Raw genomic sequence first — 7339 nt, forward strand, 5'->3', positions numbered from 1 at the left:
GGATAAGAATAATCATATTTATGCACTGAAAACATCCTTGGCAATAGTCATCATTTGCATTTGAGGTAAGTACAAAGGCATAATCCTCTGAAAGAATATTTCTGATGTAAAAAGGAATGAATAGAGTGTGGAAAGGGATGTTCCATTCTCTCCCCACTCATGCCTCCAAGTGCTATTCCTGCCTCACCACTTTTGACACCTTCTCAATGAAACCACTGAGAAAAGAGAAAACAGAAATGGCAATAGTGAACCAGATATAAAATTTTCCAATGAGGACCTTAATAAATAACTTTAAAATGGGCATTTTTAAACTTTAGTCATTATTGTAGTGTATGGCAAATATGGATTTGTTGGGTTCTTTTTCCATGAACCATCAAAAGTCTTGAAAGCTTCAGAAGGTGGTCTTCCTGAAGTTCAAAGTATTTTATTTATTGAAGAATGGATTTCACTATTAACCTTACCTGCTTCATATTCTGTTGGCTACTCTACCAATATAAATTTAGTCTTTATAGTTAAAAAAATACTTTTTCATAGCAGCAAGTCTATCCATTATTGTGAAGTTTGCTTTCAAGGGAATTTGATGTTCTATCATGAGTTAAATTATCTGCTCCCAAAGTAGCTTCATTTGCAAAATGTCAGTAAAGTTCCTAGTTCTCCATTAAAATTCGAGCCACTCTGTCATATAAATACAGTTAGATGGTGAAATCTCACCACCTGCATGGCGGTCATCAAAAACTGGGCAGAGTCCACACGGGGCCCGGACCAAACCCGTGGGTGGGATGATTGTATTGATGCTCTGTACAGTTTCATGTGTCCATCTGCACTGCCAACCATGCCTTCTTTTGCAGCAAAGATAGTCATCTCCACTTTCCCATCATAAATGAGTGTATTTAAGATCGTTTCAATGTCCTCCACGGACAACTCTTACCTTACTGATCCCCAATTCACAGATAGACTTCCACACTTCATGTGATGAGGCAAATGAACTATTTCTTTGTATCATTGGATTCTGTTTGCTCTCTCATGCTGTTTCTGCCTTGGTTTGTAGGAATTTAAAGCACTGTTGGGTAAGCACCTCTATAAATTCTGATTCAAAATCCTGGTCACCATACCAGGCTCCACCAGTCACAGACTGGTCCGGTTGCACGTTATAGAGCATGTGTACTTTCTTTTTTGAGGCTGACACAGACTTAACAGCTTTGATAAGCTTTTCACTTTCCAAATGCTTTAGAATTTTGTTAATTTCTGTTAATGGCAAGTTACTTTTGTATCGGATATCTCTGCTCCATATTCCTTTATTTCCTGCATCCTCTATGATTTGATATACTAGTTTTTCTTGATTATCTGATCCTTTCATTTTACCAGCATTCTGAGAATCCTTTATTCTATACAGAAGTCCTGTATTGCTCCTTAAGAGATCCAGCTGACCCATGGACAGCGGTCTATGGATGGCCACTGCCTGCTGCTGGGCTTCTATATGAGGCATTTCATTCTGAATCACTTGGTCTGTGATTCCGTGAGGGAACTGGTGACATAATTCTATAATCCTGTTTTCTATTTCGACCGGATCCGCGTCAGGCAGCTGTACCTTCACTTTCACCTCAGCCATGACTGCCCAGTTCCCGGCCCCCGGGGGGAGAGATGCTCGGGGTCGCCAGAGAGCCAGTCGAGGAACTGAGGAACCGGGACTCGAGGTAGATATTTTTATGTATTCATGTCATTTAATCTTTTCAGCAGGTGAAAGTAGCTATCATAATACATATTTTTCAGGTAATGACATTGAAGTTCAGATAGATTCAATAACTATCAGACCGTTAATTGAGAACCTGGACTCAGACTCAAGTTTCCTGCCTCAGAGTACACGTCTTCTACCACTACATGGCTGCTTCCTTCGGTAATTTCTGTGAAGAACATGCATGAAAATGTCCATGAATGGATTTGGAAAACTGTAAAGTGAGCGAAAACCCAGTGATTCTGAAGTTCCCCAGATACCCATGTTTCTGTAAGTACAACTCTCGAAGTTTTTAATTTGTAGAAGAATCTATTATATCTCCTTCCTGTTTCATCTGTTAGTTTAGGTAACATCATTTACACAATTGACTGAAGGAGACAAAATCGTCACGAGAAGTGTAGCGTGCATTTACTATGGAGGCACTAACTTTTTAGCTCAATTGTGATATGATCCATTACATTTTCTGACAATTTAGAAAAATAACTATTTATTTTATTTTTTTCTTTTTAAGTCTTTTTTTTTTTTTTTTTTTTACTTAAGTAATCTCTACACCCAACATGGGGCTCAAAATCATGACCCTGAGATTAAGAGTCCCATGCTCTTCTCACTGAGCCAGCCAGACACCGCCTGAAAAATAACAAATTTCAAGGGGACTAGCTGTGTCTTCCAAAACTTTCCCTTGGGAGACTTTGACTGGGGTTCCGAAATGATGGAAGGGAGCTGAAGGCCAGTGACACAAACTGGTGGCACTGTTGCCAGAAATATTGTCAGAGGCTATCTTATTTCATTTTATCTAAAACTGTGCTCAACAGGTAAATTCTCTATAGGATGCCAAACAATCATTTCAAAAGTGAAACATCTATGTGGATTTTGATTAAAATCGAAATGTGTTGCTAGAGATTCTGGAAATAAGCAATAGTAGAAACACTAATAACAAAATTTCTTGAAGTTTACCTTGTTTCATTGTAGATATTTTTAATAAAAGTCAAACCATTTTGTGTATAAAAACCTAGTCATGTAGCCAAGTGTCTTAATGCTCTGGGTGGACCCATCAATTTAAATCATATGTTGGCGCAACATGGAAATGGTGGGAGGTGGGAAGAAGAGGTTGAAATCCAGGAGCCCTGGTCCTGGAAGTGCCTGGTGATCAAGCACCATGGGTTTGCTTTGGGTAATTTATACTTGCGTGTGAATCATGAAGATATTAATTTCCTAAGAGTTCTTCAATCTCCCTAATCATTATGGGCTTTGACATACCACAACCCTGAGAACAGTATAGTGTATACCTTAAAGGTCCTAGGAAAAATCCTTGAGAACCTACTGTGGATGAAAAATGCCATTCAATCACTTTATCTTCTTTGTTCAAGATGGCAGGACCTTCTGACGCACCGCATGGAAACCTATAATAATGTCCATCGAAAGCATGTGAAAAGATAAACTGCATGAGAATGGTGCAGAACATCTAGAGAGAAGGGCTAGTAGAAAGTTGTTTACTCACAGTATGAATTTAAGAGTAGTTGCAAGGATTAGAAGGAAGGTATGTTAAGGAGTCCACATCAGGCACTTGACACACATTAGCCATGATTATTACAACTGAGGAGTTGTCTGCAGTTACATTATTCTAAATGGAAGAAGGGGGATGGACTAGATGAATGGTGTCCAAAGCTGACCGATTATCAGAATTTGCTGAGGTGCTTTCTAAGATCTTAGATTTCCAGTTTCCAGCACTACATATTTTTATTCGATAGATCTTTTCTGTAAAGCTCTGCAACTGATTCTGATGACCAGCTAAATTTAGAGACCACTAGATTAGGAGATTTCTAAATTCCCTCTGCTGCACATTCCAGAATTTAAATTTGGAATTTTGAGAAGGTTCTGGTTTTGATACTTACTGCTCAAGCTCATGCAAATTTGCACTAACCAAGGTCAACTGATGTTATCAAGGTGCCTGTGATATTGCTAGAGCTGGTTATTCTCAGTGCAAATTGGCTTTAATGGGCCTCAGTTATTCTCTCAAAGCCATTCCAATGCTTCAGGGAATCCAAGACCCGTGATGCCTGTGGATATACCTCAGCCCTTAGCCCATTGTCCAAATTCTCATGTCTTCATCACCAAGTTTATCCTATGGTAGGAACAGAAATAAGGGAATGCCAAATTACCTGAGGTCACATTTTTCTGCTGCCACATACAATTTATGCCCAAATGTGGGAGACACTTCCAGATGTGTACCCTCTGTAGCTCCATGCATTTTTCTCCTAGACAAGAAAGCATATCAGAATGCACGTGACTGAGAATAATTCACTAACGTATACACATATACAAACAATCATTATGCATATGAACGTACATGTCTGTGTATTAATATATCCCTTTGAAAAAAATTAAACAATTATTTGTAAATGATGACTTGACACATGTCTCCTAACTGAAAGAGCTACATGTTTATGTCCACATATCATGGTTGAGAGTTGCCAACATAAAGATTTCTAATAGCCACGAAAGACACACATTTTAGTTCAGTTACCATCTTAAGTAGCGTTGTAGGGGTCCCCTTTGCTCTCAGACTAGGTGTTGCCAGCCTCTTGCTCTACTTTGGGTTGGTATTCTGGGCAGCCTCTTGCTAGCACCCTTGTTATCTTACCAAAGAAAGGGAGTTTGTGGTTTGTGGGGGACTTGTGGTTTTTGAGGAAGTTGGGATATTTAGCACGTGGTAATTTAGGAATCATACAGTTTTCTGAGTACACATTTGCCAGGAACTTGAACTGAATTGAACCAGGAACCCAAACCTGGGGCTGCCTAACCAACTTCAATTTCTGAAGCAATAAATTAATCGGTTAACCACAAACCAATGGAGAAATGTTTTAGTTTTAACCTAGTCAACCTATTCAAACCAGAACCAGTCATGAGTATTTCTTCTCAAACCACAGAACCATAACACTAGAATGTTTTCAAACTTAAATTAAATTTGGTTTGAGCTCCTGACTTCAACATTTATAGCTGCCATGCTTTTTGTAACATTCTACATGCTTAGCATTGATGGTAATTTGATATATGATAGTATCTTGTGTTTGAAGATCATAGAATGTTGCCAGTTTAGAAATGTCACTTTAAATATATTATCATGGGGCGCCTGGGTGGCTTAGTTGTTAAGCGTCTGCCTTTGGCTCAGGTCATGATCCCAGGGTCCTGGGATCGAGCCCCACATCGGGCTCCCTGCTCCGCGGGAAGCCTGCTTCCCCCTCCCACTCGCCCTGCTTGTGCTCCCTCTCTCACTGTGTCTCTCTCTGTCAAATAAATAAATAAAATCTTTAAAATATATATATATATTATCATTATAGTATAAAGTGGAAAATCCTGTCTTAGACTAGATTCACTGAAGGTTTGTTGAAGCTGAAGTGATGAGTCAGAAGAAGAGGTGGATAGTGTCTAGGAAACCTATTTAGATGTTTGTTGCTTTGGTCATTGAGCCAAGTTGCCAACATTTATATAAAGTTTCTTCTGTAGTATTCATTAAGGAAGGAAATAATTGATCCAACTTCTTCTTCATATACCACTTGCTATCTTGTACTACTGAGGAGTTAGTGTTAAGATAATTTAAATTTGGGGCGCCTGGGTGGCTCAGTCGTTAAGCGTCTGCCTTCGGCTCAGGTCGTGATCCCAGGGTCCTGGGATCGAGCCCCGCATCGGGCTCTCTGCTCGGCGGGAAGCCTGCTTCTCCCCTCTTTCTCCCCCTGCTTGTGTTCCTTCTCTCGCTATGTCTCTCTCTGTCAAATAAATAAATAAAATCTTAAAAAAAAGAGATAATTTAAATTTATTGATGAATATAAATTTTTTAGAGCTTAGTTAAAAGCTTCATTATTCTCTTACAGGCAGAAACCTTAAGGCTCTGAGAGGGAAGTCATACAGCTATAAATGGAAGAGCTAAGTTTTAAGCCCAGCTCTCTTTTAATTCCGAAGTATTAATTGCCATGCTATATGCTTTCTGCTTTGAGACTTTGTCCAGTTGTTGCCTGTTTATTCCCAGATTTCCTTCCATTTTGATGGAATTAGTTGAAGACCAAGCTGATTGCTTTTATGCTTTGGCAGTACCATTCTGAATTAAGTTTCCACTTGCTCTTTGGGGAACAAGAGCCTTTCATTTATGACTGAGAAAGAGAGAGAACAAGGGAATGGCCTGGTCCATCCCTTCCTTTTCAGGGGGTTTTTGCACATTAAGGGAGTTTGAGCATCACAAAGCCCTGTACAACTTTTTGCTCTGAGTGTTGTCTCAGGCTGCTCTTCTAAACTCAAGTAAGACTGATGCAGCAGAAAGCCAACTAGTGAACAAAAACTACAAACCTGACCCAGCTCCATTTTGACATATGCTCTGAAATGAACCTCTTAAGTCCCTTTTTCCCATTAGAAGATTGTTTTAAAACATATTCCCAAGGAGATGAATTTGATTCTTTATTTCTTCAGATTTCTTTGGCCTTCTATTACTTGAACTGCAGCCTTACATTTTCTGAAGTATGTCTGCAGTGAAGCCAGGCAGAGCACATTAACAGACCCAGCATGCCACGGCTAAGTAATCCAGTAAAAGTATTCTTGTTGTGCAGTGCATGCATTCATAGGACCATTTTAGTTATTGCTATAATTAGTTCTGATTCAAGTATTCCACAGAGAATGAGGTTTCTAGATTGAAAGTGGTCAGATGCAGGTTAGCAGTGGGGATGTAGGATGCAGATGGCAGACAGAGCCTGAAGGAGAGATGAGAAATGTTTCTATATGCCTCAATTTGTAACATTTCTGATTTTTATATGGACATTAAACTTGGTCAAGCTGAAGTGCCATTTGCTTTAAGAGAGGATAATGTACACTTATCCCTGTGAATTCTAAAAAATAGACTAAAAAATAGAAGTGGCAGGCTATGGAACAGCTCATGGTGACATCTACGTTACAAAATGCCTATAATATAAGGCTTACAAAATGAAAAAGAATAAGCATATTTTGCCTGTATAGTTTTAGGTAAAATTATTTTCACCCTTGACTGATGATATAAGATCATAGATCTTATATCTGGAAGAGACCCAAGAGATCATGTAGTCTTTCCTAAATTGCAAGTATGACAGTTTTTATTGATGAGTCAGCAGAATATTTACTATGGGCCAGGGACTCTGCTAGGAATTAGGAGTGGTAATATAAATAATACACAGTGCCCCCTTACCTCAAGGAATTGATGGTATAGTTGAGGAGACAGAAGTCTAAATAGTTTTTCAAAACAATGTGCTGAGTGGCATTTGGCATCATATACCCTGGGAGTTCAGAGGGGCACTCATGATGGCTGGGGCAGGGTTATGAAAGGTTAGGGAAGGTGTCAGAGAGAACATGCTTCTTGAAATGACATGGATGACAAAGATGCCAGAAAATCTCTAGGCCAAGGCAGCTTGATTCTCATGTGCAAAGTTTTGGTAGTGTCAGAGAGCACATTGCATTTGGGGAAGTAAAATGTTCAATAAGGCTAAAGCTTCTGAGGGAGCTAACAGGAGTTGACACTGAAAAACATAAGAAGCTAGGTCATGAAAGGATGTGACATTAAATTAGGGAATGTGGGCTTCCTTATATATGCAG

At 39.2% G+C, this 7339-nt stretch overlaps 1 pseudogene; it reads right to left on the minus strand.

The window, feature by feature from the left end:
* Positions 1-658: 658 nt before the first annotated feature.
* Positions 659-1680, minus strand: LOC118013685 (annotated as a pseudogene).
* Between the last annotated feature and the right edge of the window lie 5659 nt (positions 1681-7339).

The sequence above is a fragment of the Mirounga leonina genome, unplaced genomic scaffold (genome assembly GCF_011800145.1).
Source record: "Mirounga leonina isolate KUSES-001 unplaced genomic scaffold, KU_Mleo_1.0 Mir_154, whole genome shotgun sequence".
NCBI classification, from domain to species: domain Eukaryota; kingdom Metazoa; phylum Chordata; class Mammalia; order Carnivora; family Phocidae; genus Mirounga; species Mirounga leonina.